General features: G+C 35.0%; 1 protein-coding gene across 1 annotated transcript in view; it reads left to right on the top strand.

Moving 5' to 3' along the window:
- LOC109489339 overlaps window positions 1-27,721 on the top strand; it is a 420,733-nt gene that overhangs the window by 391,956 nt on the left and 1,056 nt on the right. The window contains exon 9 of the transcript XR_004626285.1: window positions 12,917-13,033. The gene's annotated coding sequence lies outside the window, so the exon portion shown is untranslated. The remainder of the gene's footprint in view (window positions 1-12,916; window positions 13,034-27,721) is intronic.

Genomic DNA, 27,721 nt, shown 5'->3' with positions numbered 1-27,721 from the left:
AGGATGACAACAGTTCATGCACCCTAGAATTTACTTTCCTGGGCAAAAGACTAGTGGACAATTGGGATTAAGTTTAATACTGCAATGTGGTAGGGTAAAGCAAAGACCCCTCTTGTATAGTGAAAGGAAAAATTCCTTAGCTGTTTTAAAACAATTAACAAAGAACAGTGTCCTTTGCAAATGAAATTGTGCATGTTTTCTCTGGGCAACTGTACGTGTTTTGAGTTATGGGTTATTTTGGGAAAGTTATTCACCATAATCAGTGGCGAACAGCAGGTGCCATTTTGCTGAGCACCAAGGAAGGCAGGTCTGAATTTACAAGTTCAAGTTCATGGTCCTTTGGGAGTTAATGTCCATCACCTATAAGGTCCACAGTTTGCCAGCAATGAATTAGTAACAACTGACAATTTTGGAAAGTAAGAGGAAGAAAATTATTAACATATTAAGTTTTGTTGCTTTTAGAAATACGTGGATGAACTAAGGTGATGTATTATACAGCACAGACAAATTTCCCAAAGCTGTGGTTTTCCTTCACTTGGGATAAAATCAAAGACAGAGTCATTTTCCTCTGATAGCATGGTACATTTAGTAAAAAATTCCAACAGTTCGAAAGAAAAGCTGCCTACCAGCAACTATTGACATTAGCAATTACTCTGCTTAATTAAATTCTGTATTGACATAAGCAGATTCTGTGTGTACAGCCATCTAATCCTAATCCAACAAAAGATGGGAAGACTTTTCTTCATTTGTTCAACAAACATACATGGATCATCTCCTTTTTGTTTGGCCCTGTGCAGGAAAGTGATTTTTCTTTTCCTAGACAGCTTTCATTATAAATGTAGTTGAAAGACTAGTTCACCCATAAACTGAAGTTTGGTAACAGCACCTCTTTTCGTAGAAGTAGACCATGGAATGCTGAATAAATTGGGCAGGGAAGTGGGGATTTTGTCCAACATCTGACTTAGACTATCTCAGCATGGTTTCAATACTTTATTTCAAGTTACTATTTAGGACTTTGCTGTTACACATATTTTTTCTACGAAAAGCTATTGGGATTATTAGATCATATTTACCTCTGTTTCCAATTATGAAATCAGATGGGTAAGGTTTCATTGATTTAATCACATTGATTTGTCCTATTTTTAATAGAGGTCCAAAACCACGCAATTGTGAATGTGTGAAGGAGATGACTTTAATGCTAAGCCCTATGGGATGATTTGTGGTTTACCTGCATATTTATCCAGAACTCCCCACATAAAAATCATCCGTCAGTCTCAAAGACATTTGCAGTGCTCATAGACACAGGGCTGTGATTTTGCTGACAATGTGTCACTGTCCATAACAGTAGAGAGAAAGCAACAAGGATGTGATTAAATAAAAAATTAAGTCTTAGAGACCAGAAGTGCTTTTTACCAAACAGTTTAGCGCCATAAAAAGGGTGTGAAAAAAATCATAGTTAAAGATAAATAAGGGAAACCAACTCTAAAGGTCACAGACCGTCATCTGGTAGCAGAGTGAAAGACTTGAGAGTAAAACCCCCACCAACTTGCCTCTAGTCCACACACAAAAGCACTGGCTTTAGAGGGACATGTGTAAGGCTTGATACAGTTCTAGTATTTTATGAAATGGGCATTTTATCTCTTCATTCCTGGAGGCGGAATAAAGCATAGTAAGGAAAGCAGGAAGCGGGCTTCTCTTTTCTCTAGATATCATGTGTTTTCTGTGTTATCTATTACTGACTTCACCCTTCATTGTTCCTTAGTTTTTCCTTACCAGCTTGTCCTAAAATTTTCTCCATTAACTGAAAACAAGAAACTGCAGAGATCTCCAAGCTCCTTCCACAGTTTGGCTATTGTGGACATTGCTGCTGTGAACATTGGGGTGCATGTGCCCCTTCTTTTCACTACATCTGTATCTTTGGGGTAAATACCTAGTAGTGCAATTGCTGGGTTGTAGGGTAGCTCTATTTTTAACGTCTTGAGGAACCTCCATACTGTTTTCCGGAGTGGTTTCACTTTTATTATATTATGGGTTCTTCTAGAAAATATATGTACTTTTTTGGTTTGGTTTTGCTTTTATAAATTCTGGTATCATATTGATTGTATCGTTTTGTAACCTAACCCATTTCTTTTTTCCTTATTTAAATTACTTAATGTCTTATGAAACCTATTTGTTCTGTGTCAGTTAAGATAAATCTACTACATAATTTCCAATAGCTGCATAATATCCCATTCAGTGATTACAGCAAAATATCCTTACTCATTTTCATACTATCAAATAACAAGATTTTTTACTCTTCTATTTTTTCAAAATAATGCTGCAGTGAGCAATCTTTGGTTTTTACAAACATCCTCGATTATTTTCTTAGGCTAAATTCTTGAAAATGTAATTATGCAGTCAAGTATAAGACCTTGATATGTAGCCCAACTAGAATCATGAAGCCATATTTCATTCTATTAGGACTATCAGTACCATTTATTCTCAGTCTCACCATTTGATGTGTCCAACAGTATCTGATTATTGTTCCTGTTTACTTGTTACTTTTTTACACAGGAGGCTGAAATTTGTATGTACTCCTTGGCCTTTTGAATACATGTTATACTACATTGCTTCTTTATGCCATTTTGTCATTTTTCTATAGGCATGTACATTTTTGTTGATGTATAGGAGCTTTTTATATATCGTGGATATTAATAAACCCCTTAGAAGTTAATATATATTCCAATATTTTTCCAATTCATCATTTTTACAGTTTATGGAACTTCCTGACATTTCGAAATATTTTCTTTTGTGGAATGTATTTTCCTTTATGTTTTGCCTCCAAATAGAATTTTACTCTGAAATATTTCATATTCACCAAAATATGAATTTTAAAATATGGAAAGCCTTAATAAAAACTTCGAATATGTGAAACCTCTACTTCTGGAGGGTAAAAGTATACGTTTCTTCTAATATTTTGTGTATATATAGCATTCCAGTGTATGGATTGCTATGAGCTATTTTTACTCACAACACTTCTGACACTACATATGTGGCTTTTCCACACTGAGCAATTACCAAATTCTCTTCAGACATCAGTTGGGTGTCCCACAAGTCAACTCAGTTGTAACATTAACTATCTGGCATTAGCAGAGACCCCACAGATTTAAGGACTCAGTCCCAAAAGACTGCCTCCACCTCCAATGCCAATTGCAAGTCCCAAGCCTCCTATACTTCTGGCCAACTGGCTATAAATTGGGATTTCCTATAATCCTCTCCTCAGGTTTAATAATTTGCTTGAACAGCTACATAACTGAGGAAGATGCTTTACTTACTACGACCAATTCATTATAAAAGATATAACTCCATAATAGCCAAATGGAAGAGATGTTTAGGGCAAGGTATTAGGGACAAGGGACCCAGAGTTTCCATGTACTCTATGAGAATGCCACCCTCCCAACACCTCACTGTGTTCACCAACTGAATTTCTCCAAACCCCATCATTTTAGGGGAGTTTATGGAAGTTCTATTATATAAGCATGATGGATTAGATTCTTGGCCATTGATGATTACCTCAGTCTTCAGCTCCTCTTCCCTGCTTCCCTCCCTTGAGTATAGGGGTGGAGGTGTTGAAGGAGAAAAAGTCCCAACCCTCTCATCACATGGTTGGTTCCTTTGGCAAACCAACCCCCATCCTGGAGCCATCTAGGGACCCACCAAGAGTAACCTTATTAGCATAAACTCAGGTATGATTGAAAGGGGATTATTATGAATAACAAAAGATGCTTCTTCCATCTCTATCACTCAGAAAACTCTAAGGATTTTAAAAGTTTCTTGTTCTAGGAGCCAGAGGTTGAAGACCAAATATGTATTTCTTGTTATATCCAATATCACAATTATCATTATTTGACTGGTCCCTGGTAAATGGAAACTTCAATTAAGGCTACATAATCTCTGGACATTTATATTATTTCCTTAGGATACATTTCTAAATGTGGAATAGAGTATAAAATATGTACAGTTTTTTAGGATTTTGATACAACTTACTAATCTGTCTTCAAGAAAAGGGAACCCGTTTACATTTCCATCAATATATAAGAGACCCAGTTCTTTCATATCCACCAACACAGGATATTGTCAGTCTTATTCATTTTGCATGTGGATAGACAAAACTAATTCTATCAAATCGTAATTGTAAATGTGAAGTTTTGATAGGGAGAGTGGAGGATGCCTGAGACATCATCAAAAAATATGCTTGCATTTCTGGCATTGTAAACCAAAGTGTAACAGAAACGGGCTAATGGGCTGAGTTTTCCAAAAGTTAGAACGCAAGTTTGTGCTAATTTGTTGAGAGGTTGGCAAGTAAAAACAACAGCTGAACAACCTTTGTTGAGAGACCTAGAATCACAGAAAGACTCTTAGAGATTGTCTAGTTCAGTAGTTTCCAAATTAAATGTTCCCAGGAATTTACCTGAATTTAAGAAGTTGGAGAGTTTCAAGAACGTAACTCAAGGAAGTTACTGTGTATGTCTCTGTGTGCGCACACAAGTGTGTACATGTGTGTGTGCACATGTGTGTGAAGAGGAGGATATGGATGTGGAGCTGTTCCAGGATTTTCATCGGCTATTACAGAGAAACTCCACTTTTTTTTTAAATGATTTTTTATTATGTTAGTCACCATACAGTACATCCCCGGATTCCGATGTAAAGTTTGATGATTCATTAGTTGCGTATAACACCCAGTGCACCATGCAATACGTGCCCTCCCTACCACCCATCACCAGCCTATCCCATTCCCCCACCCCCCTCCCCTCTGAAGCCCTCAGTTTGTTTCTCAGAGTCCATAGTCTCTCATGCTTCATCTCCCCTTCTGATTACCCCCCTTTCTTCATCCCTTTCTTCTCCTACCAATCTTCTTAGTTCTTATGCTCCATAGATGAGAGAAACCATATGATAATTGTCTTTCTCTGCTTGACTTATTTCATTTAGCATTATCTCCTCCAGTGCCGTCCATGTTGCAGCAAATGCTGAGAATTCGTTCTTTCTGATAGCTGAGTAATATTCCATTGTATATATGGACCACAGCTTCTTAATCCAGTCATCTGTTGAAGGGCATCTCGGCTCCTTCCACGATTTGGCTATTGTGGACAATGCTGCTATGAACATTGGGGTGCATATGGCCCTTCTCTTCACTACGTCTGTATCTTTGGGGTAAACACCCAGTAGTGCAATGGCTGGGTCATAGGGTAGTTCAATTTTTAACTTTTTAAGGGACCTCCACACTGTTTTCCAGAGTGGCTGTACCAACTTGCATTCCCACCAACAATGTAGGAGGGATCCCCTTTCTCCACATCCTCTCCAACAATTGTTGAGAAACTCCACTTTTTAAGCATTGAGTAGATCAGGATTTTATGTAAGATTTTGTTTAAAATGGGTTATGGTGGCCTTAAAAGATCTGAGACTAGTAACCCCAAATTTATAAATGGAAAAAAAATTGAGTCTCAGAGAGACTAAATAACTTGTTGAAACTCATCCATTTGTTCATTCATTCAATGACTATTTAGTGAGTGCCTGCTTTAGGCCAGGAACTGACAGGCACTGGAAGTACAGCAGTGAACAAGACCTAAGAGTCAAGGGGAGGAAACAGACATTGATCATAACCACCACACAAACTGGTCTAGAAATGCTAAATAAGATGGCGTATGAAGAAACAGGTTCTGGATCAGCAGTGTCTTAGCTCAGACATTGTTCCAGTGTTGTGTCCCCTGTCTTTCACCATGGTAGTGGACCTGCCCAGACACTGAAATGACATCTAAAATGAAACTGAAAATAAAAATAATTACAAAGAAAGCATAAAGAAGTTAATGAATTTAATCAGGTCCTTATGTATTTAACTCAAGGTAAATCACTCTATTCCAGATCGTTAGAAAAAATTACTTCATACTTCAGTGGTAGCGATCTTAATGTTGAAATTGCACCTTCTGTGTTTTCAGCAGACATTGACTTTTTGGTCCTCCTGTCATCAACCTCAAATTCTATTACCTTATATTGGATACACTGGGTCCCCCTCCACAATTCTCCTCTCCCCGTGGTCTTTTTGGTGTCATTAGCATCTCTTGCCTCAGGAGCTATTGATATACTGATAGCAGCAACTTCTACTGAGGTCCTCTTAACTTTGTCATGGATCAATATATGCCATGCAATTTATTTTATTGTTATGGCTTTACACTTTCTCTCATAAAAGCAGTGTATGTTCGTTGAAGAAAATTTGGGAAAAAATGACTAATAAAATAACACAGGAGAAAAACAATAGAAACCGTCGATATCAACCATAGAAGTAACAATTTTTAACATGTTGTTGTCAGTCTTTTCAAGTATTTTATTTGTGTAAATAAACACACTTTTACAAAATATTTTTACAAAATAGGATTATACTGTACCTTTTATTACATAATTTACTTTATTAAAATATTTTAAAACATTATTTAATGTCATAATCTAATTTTCTACTATGTGATTTTTTTAATGACTGCACTATAACAATAGCTTAGATTTATTTAGAATAATCTTTATGTTATTTACCTTTGGAAAATAAATCTTTGTGCATTGTCTCATTTGAGTTCACGGCAGCCATATAAAGTAGACACTGTTACCGTCCTTATTTTACAAAAGAGGAAATGGAGCACAGTGCAGGTTGAGTAATTGGCCCAAGATTTCATAGCATGGAAGTAGCAGAAAAAGGATTTGAACCCAGGGACTGGAACTCTGGAACCCAAGATTTTTCAAGCTGACTATGTAATGCACAGCATACCATTGTTTCTTTATAATTGCACTATTCCAATTTCCTAATGTTGGACATTTAGATTTGCACTTTTTAGCTATTTTGAAGAAAATTATAATAAATATTCTTACAAATAAATGTTTGCTCCCATACATGATCATTTCTTAAGATAAATTTCACTGATTAAAATTGTTACAGTCCAAGGGTTATTTGTACAATTCATGGCATCGAATTTTTATGCAAGCTTAAACTAAAAACTGGAAGCAATAGAATACTAAATTCAAATCCTTTTGATTTCTAACAAATCGTATCACCACTGTGCATCTTGTGGGAAACAAGCCTAACAATCCTGTTAGGACCTTAATGTTATGAAATATTTTAGAAGTCTAAAAGGTGATTCATATGAATTCAGATTTCACAAAATCTTTAAGATGCAAGTGTCTTGCATATATAATGACTGCTCAGTAATGGCTTGATGACTGATTAGGCCAAATCTGGAAAGTGTCCTGTGTTTCCCATTTTGTGATATTTGACTTAAGGAACTGTTTGCTTGAATCTTTGATAATTACAGAGATCATCTAGAAGCTGAATAAATGACATATTAGGAGATTAACATCAAAATGGCCTTTATTGACCTATTTACCTTTTGTGAATACTTTAAGGAATTATAGCTACCATTGCTTTAATAGAATTTCCAAGTGTGCCTGTTTTCAATAGTTGTATGTCTGGAAATGCCTTTATACATGGAAATTATTGATGGCAGATATTAAGCTACAGTAGCACTTTGGAAACAATTTGAGCTTTTTTGTGTTTTAACATTTTCCGAGCCAAAAGTTAGAATAAAAGCCTGGCATCTGTATATATACTTGAAAATTTGACTTCTAGTATCCATAGTTGTAAATCAGTATCCCAACATTCTTCCTGCACTATTAAAAGAAAAGCTCTTGTGAAATAATTTCCACATTTAGGAAGGGCCATGCAATGAAGATGCATTGTCATTATTTTTCTCACTTTTGAAATGATCCCATGTTATTGAATTCTCTCCAAATTACTTGTGCACCTCCCTTACCTCCACCACTCACCCAACAAGTGCCCTTGTTTAAAAAGTTGCTTGCAACACTGGGAATGAGTTTTCCCCCACAAGCCTGCACTGGGTCGTTGGGCTTGGTGGCTACACACACACTCAATTTCAAATGACTGATCCTCAACTGCTACAGCTGCCATTGTTCTTAATCTCCTGCCTGCCTGTATCTATGCACCGTAATTGTGGATTGAGTTCAAAATTTGCAAACCTATTTTTTCTTGTAAGTAACACCAGGTTATTACAGAAGCAATACAGCCCAGTAGTATAAAGGACTATGAGGTCGGATAGACTTGGGTGGGAGTCCCAGCTTCCTCATTTACTGTGATGATGAACAGTTATTAAACTCATTGGTATTCCTCATCTATGATTTGGACATAATAGTCATACATATGTCATAAAGTTGTGAATAAAGATTAAATAAATAAAGCATGGAAAGAGCTTAGTAAGTTTCCTGACTTACAAAAAATTGTTAGAACCCTAAAGCAGAGATGGATACATTTTCAGCCGCAGGGTTACAAAGCTATTTCTTGACTTTGTCAGGACTGGAATTCAGAGTTACCAATGGCACCATACCCTGCACCCAAGCTGCAGACCGTCCATCCAGTGCAACCTTCCTGGACCTCATCTTGCTGGCTAGCCACTTAGTGCTTGCTTATTGAGTTTTAGACATCAGTTCCTCTATACCCTCAAAATTTTCCTCAATGTCATTTCCCTCATGTTCCAGGAACAAAAGTCCCATTTCCCCTTTAGCTCTTTGTTCTCTGTATTCCTCATTGTTGTCTGACTCCGACTGTGTCTTTATCACTTACCTTCTGAAGCCCTCATCATCTGGATACTGCCCAGACACTCTTTATGACCTATCTTTGTAAGCTTCCCATCTATAGCTATCATGAAAGAGCCCAAACCCCTCTTCCTTCAATATAGTGTAGAAGTTAAGAAACAGGTTCTGAATCCAGCCTCCTGGGTTTGAAGCACTCTTTTTCCACAAATCCCAGCTCTGTCACTTTTTAGCTTTGGGTCTTTAAATACATTTCCTGCCTCAGTTTCCTTATCTGTAGAATGGGTATTTAAATTTTATCTACCTCATTGAGTTGTGGTGAAGATTAAATACATGAATGCATGTGAAGCACTTACAACAGTGCCTGGAACATACTAAGCACTATATAAACATTATCTATAATTTCAATAACCTTTTATCAATAATTATTATCATTTGTTAAAGATTTCCAAATGTAGCTCGGAGTTATCTCTTCCAAATTCATCTCTTTGTTCCTTGCTATCATCCAACACTTTTCCTTATCTTACTTAAGTGATGTATTGAACAAATATGAGAGAGGTGCCTCAAACTATGCTTAGCACAAGGGAAGCACACAAACAAACAAAAAATCCAGCCCTTTATGTTGACTGTCAAACTCTTCAGTATTTGACCCAATTTGCCCTTAACCTTAACTCTCTTCTGGAAAGTCCCTTTCTCAGATTTTGAGACCCTCTTCTTTTCTAGTTCTGATTTTTTTCTAATATTTGATCTTCTTTTTCTACATCTTTTCCCACACGTACCTACTTGTTCATCTCCCCACATGGAGTAAGACCCTTGAGGGCAGTGGCTATACCTTATTTATCTCTCTGTCCCAGTATCTTAAACGTCGTAGAAACATAGTAAATCTTTGCTGACTTTAGTATTTGTCTTGATTATTTTAACTCCCCACACAAAGATTTTCTTATTTTTTCAATTCCAGTCAGGTTTAGCTATACACAAGCCTGAATACATTCTGACTTTTCATACCACTCACAATTGTTTTACTTCAAAAATCTCAAGTTCTAAATGTCTCTTTCTGATGTTTAGCTTATTATTCTCTTATCCATTTCAATTTCTCTTTTTTTTACTATATTCATACTAGAAATGCCTGACATTTATTGAGTGCCTATAATATTCCAGATACTGTATTAGTTGCTCTATACACACATTACTTCACTTAGTATTTACAACAATCCCATGAAATAGTTGTTATGATGCTTGTTTTACAGATAAGGGACTTAAGGCTCCTAGAAGTCAAGTGATTGTTCCAAGATCACAGAGCTACTGGCCTTGGCAGTGACAGGTTATAAATTCATGTCTCTTTGCTCTTTCCTCTATGCCATTTTTAAAGTTTAGCACATTAAATGTCAACATGAATATTCTAGGCAATAATTATTACAGCAATTCTGAGGAATAGAATTTTTTAAAGAATATACTTAATTTAAAAAAAATGTTTAGTTTCTCATTCCATTGGTATTCTTGTGGCATCTATAATACTTCACAAAGCAGATAGCCTCCAAGTATCTCAGAGAATGTGGCGTTGGACTACCAGACCCCTTGTCAGTACTGGCTGCAGTCGTGCTGGAAATTGGGTCTCCAGCTGGGCTGGACTGCAGTTAGGAAACGTGATCGTAGATGGTGAACTGCCACTGCTGAGATGTGAACCAGACATGATGTTAAGCAATAGTGTCCACAATTTGCAACCCAGGAACTGCCAAATTGACAGCTAGACTAAACTATAGCAGCATAGGAAGATGTGGCTAGTTTCTTCATTCAGTCAATACAAAGTCTTATATTGTACTTTGATGAATGCAATCTTACTGTCCCATAAACCGAGATGCTGTCAATTATGAATCTCAGTTAGATTCTTAGTGAGCATTTCATGTCTGAGTGTCCTTGCAAGCCTCATAATGACCCTAACTCTCGTTGGTTTGGATTAGCCTTTCAAGCTCACGTGCGGTTTATTAAGCACATAGAAACTCCAACGGCAGTCGTACATCTCTCCATGAACTAAATAGATTTCTTGAATTTTATCTAGGACTTAGATGAAAGGGATCCATAATGCTGTGCTAGAAATAAGTCTTGACTCTCTGAGGGACTTGAACAGTTAGAGTGAGTATATGAAATGAATATTAGTAATGAGCAAAACTTGAAAAGAAAACCCAAATGTTTGGGGGGATTTTCTGTCTCTTTGTAAAGATCATGTACCAAATGATTGTTTTATCTCATTTTTGCTTTGAGGATTCATTTCTTTCAGGCTGGGATAGTCATTAGGCATTTCACTGGATGGAAAATCTGCTTATCTTCCTCACCTTCCTCTCAGATGTTATGTTGTCATTCATTTCCTATTATATGTCAGGCACTGGAGTTGGAAATTAAGAATTCCTTGATACAGAAACAGTTCCCTGCCTTCAAGAAGCTCATGGTCTAGTGAGGGGATACACATGCATAAATAAAGAGTGTCACAGCAGTGGTAAACAGGAGCATAACATACTGCAGGAACCCCAGTGAATAGCGCATAAGCCAGCCTAAACAGGTTCAGAGAAAACTTTTAAGAAGTGATAACACCTAAGGTAAATTTTGCAAGAAGAGTAGGAATGAGTCCAGAGAAGGGAGGTGTCAGGGTCCCAGACGTCTTCTACATTATAGGATTACTGAACAATTAGCATTTTATATTTCAAATATCAACAATTAAGGAAGATATTGGTATTTTAGAGTGGATTTTTTTATTGCCATATCTCCAAGTAATTTTTTATTAGGGACATATTTCTTGGATCAGAACATGTTTCCTAGTAAAATGCCACTAAACCCTCATATATGAAGATATGCATAGTTTAGCCACACGGGCGCTTTGTTAAACGTGAGTATACCAACCTTCCAAGTAGAATCACTGCCTTTCAAGTATCTTTGAAAGTCAAGAAGTGAGACTCTTGGTAGAGGTAAAATCAAAGGACTCTGACTAATGAATAAATTTAGCAAAGGCCCTGGGGCCAACAGGGAGGTATATGGAGGTTACCAACATATATTTTTGAGAAAATAATTTTGAGAAAGTGTTACATGATTATTAAGGGAAGTAGTCATGCTAAAAACAAAACTACCCAAATGTTTTCCATGGCAGCCTTAGTCTGCCTTTAACCATCAAAGATTGGTCACTGGAGAACCTGAGGAACTGTAGTATAACATCTCTAAGGGAGAAAAAAATTCTGGGTTTAAGCTGGAAATGTGTGCCACTGGTTATAATAAAATAACATTTAGCTGCCTCAGTGTACATTTGTATAGATTTGAAAAGAGGTTTTTCTTGAATTCAGAGGTGTAAATTAGCTCATATAGTTTGAAGGTAGGTATATGTTTAATTTTGCAAATAAGTCAAGGATGTTTCTTTGACTATTTATTCAATACATCTTCTGGAAAATAGAAGTATATGACAAAGTCTCACTAAAGGTAAATATAATCAGCCAAAATTCTGAATTCTTAAATCACATTTTTATCTCATATTTGTTAAAGACATAAATAAGATTTTAAATTATATTGGGAATACATAAAATATTTTTTTCACTTAAGCATCTTCCAAAATTGTGACTAATAATCAAGTCCTTAAGATGATTTTCAGCCAGAGTTTGAGATTTTCAAGATAAATTACTATGTATTATTTTAAACTGCTGCTAAACTAACGTATTTAGTGAAATCCATGCCAACTCATCCATCTAAATTACCTTCTTATTTATCTTCTCCAAGTTACATAGGAAGTGAAAAAGAAACAGCAATTTCTTTTGAATTTGAAATGCCTTAACTGTGCATAAGCATGAAAAAAACTGAGGTATTTAAGATTGCAAAGTCAGTGAAAGACTGTATCCTTTGTGGTTTCAGGGCTATCATTTTGAAGGATTTTTTAAGTAAAATGCATGTATTTTAATAATCTTTAATAAAGAGGAAAGGATTATTGAACCAAGAAGCAGTAGACCTGGGGATTTTACTTTTGACCCTCCCATTTATCTACTCAAAATCTTCAGTGTCTTACTATTGATCTTAAATTCCCAAACCCTTATCATGGACCACAATGTTTTACACGTACAGACAAAGAAGTTTCCTTATTGTTCTTTGAATATGCTATGTCTTTTCTATTTCAATGTCTCAAGACCTCTGCCCCAAATTCTCTTTTCCAGTCAGGCACTCCTCCTCAGCTACTGTCTCTTACATCACCTTGTTTATTTCCTTCACATTACTCACAATAATTTGTGATTTTGTTGTTGTTGTTTGTTTTTGGTTTACTCATAAGCTGTCTATGTCATCTACTGGAAGGACAGGAACATGGTCTGTGAGGACAGGAACATGGTCTGATTCACGGTTATTCATCAAGAGTCTACCACCACGGACCTACTGAGTGTCATTTGAGGTAACATGTGATCTATTAGCAACTGACAGACCAATACTTGAAACCAAATTTCTTATAGTTACATCCTCTTTCCATCAAACTACAGTTTGTGAAGCACCTTCTATATAGATTATAGACAGATGGAGATATCAAGTTGTGTGAGTCAGGTCCCTGCCTCCAAGGAATTATAAATTATTCAAAGAAATAAAATGTGTCCTGTTATTGATCTGTTAAAGTTAAGATAGGATATTATAAGAACTGAATGTATGGCACCATCCTTCATTTCCCATATTTGTTCCCTGAAACATTAAGTTATTGAATTTGTTTACAATAAAAAGAATGCCACGGTCAAACAAGCATGGCAAACCTAAATACCCTATCATTTTTAGATGACCGTAATCCATTATATCATAGTAAAAGTGCTGAGAAAGTCAATGGAAAACGAGGGTAAGTATATGTTTAATTTTGCAAAGAAGTCAATAATATATCTCTGACTGTTTATTCAATACATCTTTTGGAAAATAAAAGTGTATGACAAAGCATTCACAAGCTTATTTGGTGTTGGAAACTTTTATCATATAACATCTATCATCCCCAAAAACTGCTATAGTAAGGAACCCAGTTTGAAAAAACTGTCTGTTTCAATAATGAAAGCTGTCATTGTGATCATTGGTAAAGATTTCATGGAGGAGGTAGTCCCGAGGATGAGTCTTAGAAAAAGAAAATTCTGGGGCGCCTGGGTGGCACAGCGGTTGAGCGTCTGCCTTCGGCTCAGGGCGTGATCCCCGCGTTGTGGGATCGAGCCCCACATCAGGCTCTTCTGCAATGAGCCTGCTTCTTCCTCTCCCACTCCCCCTGCTTGTGTTCCCTCTCTCGCTTGCTGTCTCTATCTCTGTCAAATAAATAAATAAAATCTTTAAAAAAAAAAGAAAAAAGAAAAAAGAAAAAGAAAATTCTTAGTCAATCAGGTAGACAGGACAATGAGTACCTGGGCAAGGAAAGCAAGATATAAGTGAGGTTGTAACCACTACTTTCTTATGAAAGAAAGTAAGAGTGTTATTTCTTATGAAAGAAAATAAGAGTGTTATTTATTCACACTCTTCTTTAAAACATTCATTCATTTGTTAAACAAATATGTTTGGATGGCTTAGAATAGATGAATAAATAAGATCTGGTACTTGCTATGAATGGGGCTCAAAAATCCATTGGGATGTGTACAAAGAATGGCGTACTCCTATCAATTTATTTGTCTTTAATATAGACCACAACCAAACAAAAATAGTTCTCTTTTTTATTATTGTTATCTTTTTTTAACTCAACATTTTAGAGGTACAATTTACATTTAATAAAATGCAACAACTTTAATATTACACACTTAAATGTACATGCTGTGTAACTACTACCACAATAAAGATGTGACTATTTCTATATCCCCAAAAGTTTCCTTAATTTCTTTTCCCAGTTACTCTACTCTTAAAATCACTCTATCTTCAGTCTTAGCAACCAGTGATCTGCTTTACTTCAGCATAGTTTAGATTTGTGTTCTCTAAAGTGTTGTATAAAATGAATAATTCAGTATATAATTATCTTTGTATTCTTTTAAAGCTTAGCCTAATGATTTTGAAATTCATCTATATTTTTGTGTATATTAGCAGCACATTCATTTTTATTACTGCAGAATAGTTTATTACAAAGTAAATACCTAGGAGTAGAATTGTTGAATTCTACTAAATATTCTAAGTGAATATTTAACCTTATAAAATATTGGCAAATTTTCTTCCAGAGTTAAGCAACTTTATATTTCCACATATGAGGGTTCTAGGTGTTCTGCTATCTTGTTAAAACTCGGAATGGTTACTCAAGAGATTATGTGGGATTTCTGAATCTATCTTAAATTAGGATTATTTTTCTATAGTTTTATTTTTTGTAGTGTTTGTCTAATATAGAGTAATTCTGGCTTAGTAAAGTGAGTTGGGAAACATTCCCTCCTGTCTACTTTCTTCAAGAGTTTGTGTAGAATTACTATAATTTCTTATTTAAACATTTAAGATAATTCACCAGTGAAGCCATCTTGGCCTAGAATTTTCTTTGAGGAAATTTTTTTATTTATTAATATAATTTTCAATATTGCTATTAGGCTATTTAAGCTTTCCATCACTACTTGAGTCATTTTTGATATATTGTAATGTGTCATTTAAGGTGTTTGCCTATTTCATATAAACTGTCAAACATATTTGCAAAAATCAATCACAATATCCCCTTATTAATTTGTGTCATATCTTTATTCTTGCTTAATTTAGAGGTTTGTCAATTTCATTGAATTTTTAAAAACCAAATTTTCATATTGATTGTCTCTATTGTTTATTTCACTGGTTCCATTCTATTATTTTTTCCTCTAATTATTTTAGGTTAATTTGCTCTTCCTTTTTTAGTTTCTAAATTTTTAGACCTACTTCTTTTCCCATATGAGTACTTAAAGCTATGCACTCCTCTAAGCACTGCTTTAGGTTCCCCTACACAGGTTGATAATGTTTATATTCACTTAAAAATATTTTCTAATTCCTTTGAGTCATGGGTAATAAAATTGCATTATTAAATATCTATACATTTGAGTAAATTCCAGATATCATTTTATACTCCAATTTAATTCCATTTTGATTAGAAAATATACTCTGTATATCCATAATCATTTTATATTTATTGAGGCTTGGTTTTGGCTCAGAATATTTTATCTTGTTAAATGTTCTCTGTATACTCGAAAAATGCATATTCTGCAATGATTGAAATTGTAATAAATGTCAATTTAAGTTATTTGACAGTTGTTAAGTCATGCCTACAGGCCTATTACTATTCTGTCACCTATCTTATCTATTATTGGTAAGGAATACTGAAATCTCCAACTATATGTATGGGTGTATCTTCTTCTCCTTTCAGTTATATCAATATACTTCATGTATTTTGAAGCTCTGTTATTAGGTACATACACATTTAAAATGGTTTTGTGTTTTCTTGAAAAATTGATTACCTGATTAGAATGGAATGCCCTTTTTCATACTAATCTACTTTGTCTGAAATCACTTTGTGCAAAATTAATACAGCCACTCAAAATTTTTTGGTTAGTATTTTCATAGTATATATTTTTACTCTTTTAAAATATAGATCTTATTCTTTATAGCTAACATGTGTTTATTGTAGATAGCACATAGCTGGTCTTGCTTTTTTCCAAGTCTGAAAATCCCTATCTTTTTTTTGTTGTTAAAGATTTTATTTATTTATTTACTTACTTATTTACTTATTTATTTATTTTAGAAAGAGGGAGAGCAGGGAGAGGAGAGAGAGAAAGAGAGAGAGAGAATCTCAGGCAGACTCTGTGCTGACTGTGGAACCTGATGCAGGGCCCAATCTCATGATCCTGAGATCATGACCTGAGGCAAAATTAAGAGTTGGACGCTTAACCAATTGAGTCACCCAGGTGCCCCAATCCTTATCTTGTCATATGAATATTTAATTTATATTTATTTCAATATGGGTTTTAATCTATGAGAATGTTATTTGTTTTCTATTTGTCTCACTTATTCTTTATTCCCTTTTCCTCCTTTCCGACTTCTCCTTGGTTAATTAAGGATTTTTATATCTCATTATATCTCTGATATTGCTTTACTAGTTGTACCTCCTTAAAATAATTGTTATTCTAGGATTTACAATATTTATTATTAACTTATCACAGTCTACCTTGAAAATGTTATTTACTGCTTTACATATAATGTTAGAAACTTACAATATACTTGCATTTCTTTATGTTCCATTGCTTTGTAGAATTGTCATATGTAAAAAATACCATATACATTGCTACTATATTTGCTTTAACCTATACATATATATATATTAGATATATTTTTAAATGACAAAAGCTATCTTTTACTTTTGTCCACACATGTACAATGCCTTGCTTTCTTTATTCCATTGTGTAGGTTCATATTTCCATTTGCTGTCATTTACTTTCTACCTGAATGACTCTTTCAACATTTTGTGAGTTTTGATCTGTAGTGATGAATACTTTCAGCTTACTCCTTTTTTTCTGAAAATGTCTTTATGTCTTCTCCATTTATGTCATATCCATTTTGGATATGTATGTCTGTTTTTTGGGGTTTGGTGGTTTTTTTTTTTTTGGTTTGTTTTTATTTTCCCTCAGCATTTTAAAAATGTTCTGCTGTCTTCTGTCTTGCATGGCTTCCAACAAGGCATATGGAGTTATTTTTTTATCTTTTCTTCTGTATGTAATATAGTTTTCTTTGTCCTTTGGATTCTGTTAAAAATTTTCTCTTTATCATTGATTTTCATCAATTTGATGTGTTACGGTTCAGTTTTCATTATGTTTATCCTGCTTGGGTTCATTGAGACTCTTGGATATATGGGTCTAGTTTACATGAAATTTCAAAAATGTTTGGTAACTATTTTTTAAAGTTTTTATTTCTTTTTTCTATTCTTTCTTTTCTTCTGAGATCCCAGTTATATGATATGTTCTTTTCAATATTTTCCCACTGGTCACTGAAACTGTTCATTTTGTTTCCATATTGCTTTGCTTTCTTTCATTAAAGTGTGTGTGTGTGTGAGAGAGAGAGAGAGAGAGAGACCTGGCCTCTTCTCCTGACATTTGCCCTGTTCCAAGCCTTGGGCAACCAGGCCTTCCCGCTCTTTGGAGCTCAGTGCATTCCAAACCACCTACATACCCTCCAGAGTGGAGAGAGTCTACACCCAAAAATCATTTTGACATGGCAGCTTTATACTGACGACTCTAGCAGTCCCCATTTAAACTTGGTTCCTGGTGGGGTCCAAGGGCTCTCCAACAATCAAGGCTCTCAGGTGTGTCTCTCTCTCTCTCTCCATCTCTCTCTTTTTCTAAATAATATATATTGAGTGAAAGTTATATGAGTAAAGTCAATTCTGTATTCTTGTTTTTTATAAGAGGTGATTTAGATTGCAGTTCAGCCAAAATATTCATTCATTTAACAGATTTGTTTTGCTTTGTTTTTTTGGGGGGGTGGTGACCCTTTTTTGAGATAATTTTAGATTCACATAAAATTTTAAAAAGATCATATGGAGAGATATCATGTACCTATATCAAGTTTCCTACAATGGTGACATCTTGGAAAATTATAATACAATATCACAACCAAGATATTGGTATTGATACAGGCAAGATACAGAACATTTTCATCACTTCAAGGATCCTTCATATTCCCTATTAATAGCTACATTTTCCTTCCATGCCTATTCCCTCCTTAACCCCAAGCAACTGTTTATATGCTGTCCATTTCTATCATGTTAACATTTCAAGAATGTTATATAAAAAAATCAAAGAGTATATAACCATTATGGATAGGCTCTCTTCACTCAACATAGCTCTCTGGAGATTCATCCAAGTACTTGCATGTAACAATAGTTCATAGGATTCCAAGATATGGATACAGCAGTTTCCTTAAATATTTCCATCTGGATTGATTCCAGTTTTTAAAGGTTACTAATAAAGGTTATATTCTCTAAAAGTGTTTTAAAGATAGTTTTATGTTCTACATTTAAGTCCGTGGTCCAGTTTTAGTTAATTTTTGTGTAAGATACGAGATTTAAAGTGTTTGTTTATTTATTTATTTATTTATTTATTTATTTATTTATTTATTTATGAGAGAGAGAGAGAGCACCTAAACCGGGGGGAGGGGCAGAGAGAGGGGAGAGAGAGAGAGAGATCGAGAATCTCAAGCAGACTCACCGCTGAGCACGGAGCCTGACTCAGGGCTGGATCTTATGACCCTGAGACATGACCTGAGCCAAAATTGAAAGTCAGGAGCTTAACTGACTAAGCCACCCAGGCATCCCAAGATATAAGATTTAGGTCAAGATCCATTTGGTTGCCTATTCATTTGTTGAAAGGCTATCCTTGTTCATTGAATTGCTTTTTTATCTTTCTCAAAAATAAGTGGTCATGTCTGTGTGGATCTTTTTCTGGGTTCTTCATCTGTTCCACCAATTTATGCATGTATCTTTCAGCCACTACCAAATAGCCTCAACTAATCTTGACGTCAAGTACAGGCATTGATTTCACTTCATTTTTCTTTTTTGCAATTGTTTTAGCTATTGTACTTCCTTTGTTTTCCATACATTTTTGGAAAAACTTGTCTATATATACAGAATATTTTGCTGGGATTTTGATAAGAATTGCATTAGTCTTGTATATCAACTTTGGGAAAATGGGCATTTTTATTTCATGAGTCTTCCAATCCATAAAGACAGTAGATCTTACTGTATATTTTTTATTTCTTTCATCAGTGTTTTGTATATTTCAGCATGCAAGTCCTATAGATGTTTTTTTAGATTGGCACATAATATTTTGCTTTTTTGAGTGATGGTAGATGTTATTGCTTTTTTATTTTCACTGCCCATGTGTTCATTTATAGTATATATAAAAACAATTTATTTTGCATGTTCATCTGCAAAGTTGCTGAACTCAACTTTTTAGTTCTAAGAGTTTGTATATTCCTTAGAATTTTTAGACCATCATGCCATATGCAAATAAGAAAAGTTTTAATTTTTCCTCTCTGATCTATAGTCATTTTATGTCCTTTCCGTACCTGATTGCACTGGTTAGAACTGTTACATAGAGTGATGAGAGCAAGCATCCTTGTCTTGCTTTCAACTTTAATGGGAAATAATTTGGTTTTCTGCCATTAAGTATAGTGTTAGCTGCAGATTTTTTGTATACACTCTTCATCAAGTTGAGGAGATTCCTACTGATCCCATTTTCTTTAATCATAAATGTGTGTTGAATTATGTCAAATGTTTTTTTTCTATATTGATTGATACGATCATGTGAATTTTTTTCTCTATTCTATAAATATGGAGAATTACATTGATTGATGTTTTTTTTGTAATGTGGAATCAGCCTTGCATGCTGCAATAAACCCTCCTTGATCATGTTGTATAATTGTGTTATATACATTGCTGGATTCTATTGGCTACTATTTTGTAAAGGATTCTTACATCTTTATTGATGAGTGATATTGGTCTATAGTATTCTTTTTCTTCTTTCTTTCTTTCTTTTCACTGGTACTGTCTTTGCCTGGCTTTGGTATCAGGATAATATTATGTTCATAAAATGTATTTGAAAGTATCCCATTTTCTATTTTCTGGAAGACATTTTAGAATCAGTGTTAATTCTTCCTTAAACATGTAGTAGAATTACTCAGTGAAACCATCTGAGCATAGAGATCTCTTTTTGGGGAGAGTTTAAATTATAAATTTTTTTCATAGTTACAGAGCTATACAAGTTTTCTATTTCATATGAATGACTTGTGGTTGTTTGTGTTTCTTTTGGGAAATTAAACTATTTGTCCAAGTTACCAATGTATATTTTGCAGAGTTGTTTGTAGCTATTCCTTACTATACTTTGGATGTCATCAGGGTGTATGGTAACATCCTATTTCATTTCTGATGTTGGTAATTTTGTCTTTTTTCTTATTTTGTCAATCCTTTTGTTGTCAATTTTATTGATCTAGCCTATGAACCAGCTCTTTGTTTCAATAATATTTTCTATTTTTTCTATTTTCAATTTCATTGCTTTCTGCTCTTATCCTTATTAGTTTCTTCATTCTACTTATTTGGGTTTATTTTGCTCTTCTTATTCTAAATTCTTGGGGTGGGAGCTTAGATTATCTTTTATCTTTTCTAATATATTTTGTGCTACTAATCTGTCTCAATGTTATAGGTTTGTCCCCCAATTTTTAAAAAGACTTCATTTATTTGAGAGACAGAGCATGCATGGGGTTGGAGAGGAGGGCAGAGGGAGAAAGAGAAGCAGGTTCCCTGCTGAGCAGGGAGCCTAAGGCCGGCTGGGCTTGATCCCAGAACCCTGGGATCATGACCTGAGCCAAAGGCAGTTGCTCAACCAACTGAGCCATCCAGGCGCCCCTGTTCCCAAATTTTTATGTTGAATTTTCATTCTCATTCAGTTTGATGCTCTTTTATTTTTCCTTGGGACTTTCTCTTTGACCCATAGATTACATAGAAGTGACTTGTTTAGTTTCCATGTGTTTAGAGATTTTCCTATAACCTCTGTTATTGATTTGTCAGTTGATTGCTTTGTGGTCAGAGAATACTTCATATTTAATTTCAATTCTCGAAAATTTTTGAGGTTTGTTTTATAGCCCAAGATGTAATTGATGGTGGTATATGGTTTTTGGGCACTTGACAAGAATGTTTATTCTCCTGTTGTTGAGTGGAGCATTATGTAAGTGTCAACTAGATCTTATGTGTTGATGATGTTGTTGACTTCTATGTCTTTGATGGTTTTCTGTCTAGTTGTTCCATCATTAATTGGTGAAAGAGTGATGACATTTCCAACTATAACAGTGCATTTGTCAGTTTCTCCTTCATTTCTATCAGCTTTTGCTTCACATATTTTATAGTTCTGTTGTTTGATGCGTATATATTTAGTATCATGTCTTCTTGGTGGATTGACCCTTTTGTTATACCTTTTATTATTACATAATGTCTCTTTCTGTTTCTGGAAATTTTCTTTGCACTGAGGTGGACTTTATCTGACATTAATATGGCCACTCCTACTTTCTTTTGATCAGTTTTTCAATGCTATATATTTTTTCCATTCTTTTACTTTTGATCTGCCTATATCATTATATTTAAAGTGAGCTTCATGTAGAGTGTATATAGTTGGTTCATTTTTTTTAACCCACTTTTCAAATCTGCGCCTTTTAATTGGTGTGATAGGCCATTTACTTTTATGTGATTATTGATATATTACAGCTTGTCTACTATTTCTTTTTTTCTGTTTATTGTTTTTGTTTTTGTTTTTAATTTTTCTATCTTGTTTTCCTGTGGTTAATTTAACATTTTTTAGAATTATATTTTGTTTTATTCATAGCAATTTTGAGTGGATTTCTTCACATAGCTTTTTACTGGTTTACTGGTTCTCCAGGTATTGCATTCTGTATAACTAACTTAGCTACTGGTGGCATCATTTTACCAGTTCAAGTGAAGTGTAGAACCCTTAAAAATCCTTTCTCTTTACTTTTCCCCACTTACATATAATTGTTTAAGTATTTTTTCTATGTTCATTTAGAACCACATTAGACAATATTATAACTTTTGGTTCAGCCATTAAGTGTTATTTAGAAGACTCAAGAGGGGAAGGAAAGTTTATTGGGCTTTTTTCTTACTTTTGCTCTTTCTTTCTTCCTGATGTTTTACATTTGTTGTGTGTTTTTTTTTAGTCATTTCTATTTAGAAAACTTCCTTTAGACATTAATTTAGAGTAATGAATTCTCTTAGTTTTTCCTTATCTGAGAATTTCTCAGTTTCCCCTACTTTTCTGAAAGAGTAATTTTCCTGCCTATAAGATTCTGGGTTGTTTTCTTTCATTAGTTGAAAAATGTTGTTACATCCTCCCAGCTTCCATGATTTCTGATGAAATATCTATTATTTTACATTTTTCTTTACAGATAAAGTGTCATTTCTCTCTCATTGTTTTAAAGGTTTTCTTTTGTTTTTATTTTTCAGAAGTTTGACTAGAATGTGTCTTGGTGTGGACTTCTTTGGATTTAATTTGCTTGGGCTTTATTCAGCTCCTTGGATCTATAGATTTATATCTTTTGTCAAATTTGGGAAATTTTCAGCTTTATTTCTTTGAACACATTTTCAGCCCCACATTATTTCTTCTATCCTCTAAGATATTGACATTGCCATAATATTTGTTATATTTCTGTAGGTCTCTAAGTCTCCATTCTTTTCTTTTCTTTCTCTCTTTTTTTAAATTTCCTTTTTTTTTCCCCTAGTTGATTGTTTCTCTTGTTCAGTTGGGTAATTTCTATTGCTCTATCTTCCAATTCACTGATACTTTCCTCTGTCCTCTTCATTCTAATTTTCAGCCTATCTATTGAGATTTTCTTTCTTTTTTTAAAAAATATTTTATTTGTTTATTTGAGAGAGAGAGAGCGCAAGTTGGGGGGAGGGGCAGAAGGAGAGGGAGAAACAGACTCCCTGCTAAGCAGGAAGCCTGATATGGGGCTTGATCCCAGGACCCCAAGATCATTACCTGAGCTGAAGGCAGACACTTAACCAACTGAGCCACCCAGGTGCCCCTCTATTGAGATTTTTAGTTATTGCGTTCTTCAGTTCTCAAATTTCCATTTGGCTCTTCTTCATATTTTCTATTTCTTTGCTGAGACTCCATTATTTCATTTGCTCCAAGCATGTTTGTAATTGCTCATTAAGACAATTTTATGATGGCTGGTTTAAAATCTTAGATAATTCTGGGGCGCCTGGGTGGCACAGCGGTTAAGCGTCTGCCTTCGGCTCAGGGCGTGATCCCGGCGTTATGGGATCGAGCCCCACATCAGGCTCTTCCTCTGTGAGCCTGCTTCTTCCTCTCCCACTCCCCCTGCTTGTGTTCCCTCTCTCGCTGGCTGTCTCTATCTCTGTTGAATAAAGAAATTAAAAAAGAAAAAAAAAATCTTTAAAATCTTAGATAATTCTAACATCTCTAAAATCTTGGTGTTGGCAATTATTTATTCACTTTTTCAATCTTTTTGAGATCTTCCTAGTTCTTGGTATAATGAGTAATTTTCTACTGAAACCTGCAAATTTTGCATAATATGTTATTAGACTCTGGATCTTATGTAAACCTCATATTTTAGATGCTTTCCTTTGACGCTACTCTGGAAGGGGAAGGGGGTGGGGGAAAATCACATTTTACTGCTCAGTGTGAGTAGAAGTTCAAGTTTACCACCACCTGGCTTCTAATGACTTACAAGTAGGAAGTGTATGCCTCCTTACCTCTATGCAGGATGGGAGTTCTAGCTCTCTACTGGTACGACCTGGCCAGGAAGTATAGGTGTGTCTTTTTGCTGTTCCCACATGGCTTTCATAGACATCATGGTAGGGTGGCCTCATTATCATTTATTGGTGGTGGAAGCCTTGACTCTCTGATAAGCCTCCTCGGACATCACCCTAGTGGGAAGGGGAAAAAAAAAAAACTCCTCCTTACAGCCTGTTGAAGGGAAACTCTAGGCTCTCTGTTTAGTCTTTGGTGTCATAGGTGGGGGTTGGGGTTACATTTTTTTCTGTGGTGTCTGGCTATAGCATGGCAGTCATTTTCTGAAAGTTTTCTGTCTTATTAGGCTGTCTTCTTCCTGATCCTTTGACTAGAGAATCTCCTTCTAAAATTTGAATTATTTGCTATCATCTGTTTAGTATTGCTCTACTCGTCACCAGACTTCCTTTATTTAAATTGCTTGGTCCTTTTCTCTCTGTTCTTCATTTTGGATAATTTATACTGCTAAGTTTTTAGTTTAATAATTTTCTAATTATGTAATCTGCTGATAATACCATTTAGTGACTTTCCATTTCAGGTCTTATATCCCTCTGCTCTAGAAGTTCCCTTTGGTAGTTTTTTTATATCTTCTATTTTTCTCCTCACTAAATGCATATTTTTCTATAAATCATTGGGCATATTAGATTTATTTATAGTGCTATTTTAATGTCCTTATCTGCAGATTTCATCATCTCTATTATTTCTAAGTCTGTTTTTATTAAATGAATTTTCTTCTGGATATGGGTCATATTTGATTACACTTTCACATTTTTATTAACCTTTTATGAGATGCTGGACATTATTCATTTTACATTGTTGAATGCTAGCTTTAGTTCTTGTTTCAAAAGTATCGTGCTTTCTTTCTGGGTGCCATGCTAAGTTACTTGCCGATCAGTTTGATCCTGTCAAATGCTGTTTTGAATCTTTGTTAGGGTAGGCCTAGAATAAACTTTACCCTGGGGTTAAATTAGTCTTACTACTGAGTCATGGTCCTTTGGGGATCTTTACTGAAAGCCCCATATGTTAAACAGTATTTCCCCACTCTAGCTGCTAAGAACTGATTCCTGGCCCTCTGTATGCTTTGGGAGTTGTTTGGCTTATAACTTCCTTAATTCTTCTTTGTTCTTGCCTGGCCTCATGGAGATTTATCATATGTATATATGCAATAATATTTAGCCAAAGATTCAAAAGGATCAGTATACAGATTGCTGAAGTTTTGTTGGTTTTTTTTTCCCTCTCTTTCCTCTCCTCCCCACCTCCCCCTGCCCCTTCTAACACTCCACAAATTCTAATTTCTTTGATAATCATGAGCTCTGATTTGTCTCTTTAATTTAGCAGGATCACTGAGCTCTCTTTTGGTTTCTCTTTCTGTGCTGTAACCCAGAAATGGTCTCCAGCAAAACCCAAAACAGTAATTTAGCTTACTTTTTCTCTTCACTCAGAGGTCCCATACTGTTGCTGTTTGTTGTCCAATATCTACAAACAGTTGTTTCATGTATTTTTATTCTAATTTTCTAGTTGTTTATGGTAGAAGGTAAGCCCAATCATGGTTTCTCTTTCATGATCATGAGCCAAATTTGAACAGGTCCTATTCAAGTGCTACTATAAAAAGGGTACTCTACACAAAAGAAGCATTATAAATTTGATTGAAAATATTACTTGTGTCCCACATGCTACTTTTAAATGTCCTTCTATGTCCTGCAGCTGAGAATAAAAGTCATAAGTTTTATCAAATGCTGCATAATAGAAGTTTTATTTTATAGTTCTTCCATGACTAACTCAAATGGGTTAAGACTACAGTTACAATCAGTCCCCAACACAAAAGGGTCTTCTGACAGTAGGATGGCTTGTTGTAGGGAGATTATATCTAGCTACTTTCTGGAGGAGTAAATCCTAAAATTTGGAGACCTGGGCATCAAGAAGTCATTAAAGCAACAGATGATTAAAGTACATTTAGAAAAGAGGTTCCAGAGACAACGGTCAATGAGAAGAACTTATCGAAGTTCATTGCAATCTATTTTGTAATTTTGTATCGGGTGGAAATGGCCCCTCACTTTTCAGAGTTCAGAGGAGAAGTTACCTATTCCATTGTCCTGAGAATTGGTAGTAGGGGATATAGATTAAGTAAATTAACTTTCTGGTATAAACATAGCTGTGTGGATCTCTTAACCCATGACAAAACATACAGATGCGATAATGAAATCAAAACCAAAAATATCCATCAAATTTTATTGTGTGTGAATTTGGAGGGCACACTGAATCTGCGGACTCAAATATAAGAGTTTCTTAGAAAGCTCAGACTGGGAAGAAGTAACATTAAGAGAAAAGGAACATGGAAGGTTAAAAAAAGAAGGAAGGTAAAAATTAGGATAGAAATAAATGAAATAGAAGATCGAGAAACAAGAAAATTATAAAACCGGAAGTTGTTTTGTAAAAAAGATCAACACAGTTGATCTTTTAGCTAGACTGACAAAGGAAAAAAGAAAGATGACTCAGATGACTAAGATCAAAAGTGAAAGAGTGAACATCACTACTGACCCTGGGAATTTTTTTTAAAAAGAGAAAAAAGGTAATATTAGGAACAACTGTATCACAACAAATTAGATAATTTAGATGAAATGAACAAATTATTAGAATGATAATTACTACTGGAATTGGATTCTGAAAAAAATACAAAATCCAGTTAGATATGTAATACGTAAAGAGATTAAAATTAATAACTTTGAAACTTCTCAAAAAGAAAGCTCAGGCCCAGGTAGTTCCAATGGTGAATTATACCAAATGTTTAAGAATTATTCCTCTTTTTTTTTTTTTTACATTTTTTTTTGAAGATTTTATTTATTTGACAAAAAGAGAGACAGTGAGAGAGGGAACACAAGCAGGGGGAGTGGGAGAGGGAGAAGAAGGCTTCCCGCCGAGCAGGGAGCACAGTGCGGGCTCCATTCCAGGACCCTGGGATCATGACCTGAGCCGGACTGAGCCACCTAGACACCCCACTGAGCCACGCAGGTGCCCCTACAAATTCTTTAAAAATATAAAAGAGAAGAGAACACTTCCCAGTTCATTCCATGAAGTCAGAATTACCCTTATACCAATACCAGACAAGCATATCACAGGAAAGAAAACCATAGACAGATATATTTTATGAATGTAGATATAAAAACCCCAAACAAAATATTAGGAAACCAAATCCAACAACATATAGAAGGATTGTACACTATGATCAAGTAAGATTTATCTCAGGAAAACAAGGTTGGTTCAACATCTGAAAATGAATTAATACTATATACCATATCAATAGAATAAAGTACAAAAACCACATGGTCATCTCAGTGGATGCAGGAAGAAAAACAATAACAACAACACTTGACAAAATCCAGCATCTTTTCATGATAAAAGAACTCAACAACCTAGAAATAGAAGACTATTTCCTCAGCCTGAAAAAGGGAACCTATGAAAAGCCCACAGCTAACATTATACTTAATAGTGAATACTGAAGGCTTTCCCCCCACGATCAGGAAGGAGATAAGGATGTCTGTCCATGCCACTTGTATTCAACACTGTACTGTACATTCTACAGTAGGCTCATTACAGCCTGGAAGACCTGAACTGTAGTCCGTCTCCATGACAGCCGTGGCTAAGACTCTCCCATGTTGCTTCAGTCTGCCTTCGCCTCACACTGTGGTTGCTTATCCAAAGGCAAAGGTGACCCAGAGGAAGTTTCTGCTTTTTAGGATGATTCGGATGCCCAAAGGAAAGGGTTGAGAGAGAAGGAGAAAATATGATAGAGTTCATAATGACTCTGTTGAACTTTAGGTACCAGAGGACAG

Source organism: Ailuropoda melanoleuca, chromosome 1, assembly GCF_002007445.2.
Source record: "Ailuropoda melanoleuca isolate Jingjing chromosome 1, ASM200744v2, whole genome shotgun sequence".
NCBI classification, from domain to species: Eukaryota; Metazoa; Chordata; class Mammalia; order Carnivora; family Ursidae; genus Ailuropoda; species Ailuropoda melanoleuca.
The sequence above is the reverse complement of the archived record's forward strand: the minus strand, read 5'-3'. Positions and strand labels throughout refer to the sequence as shown.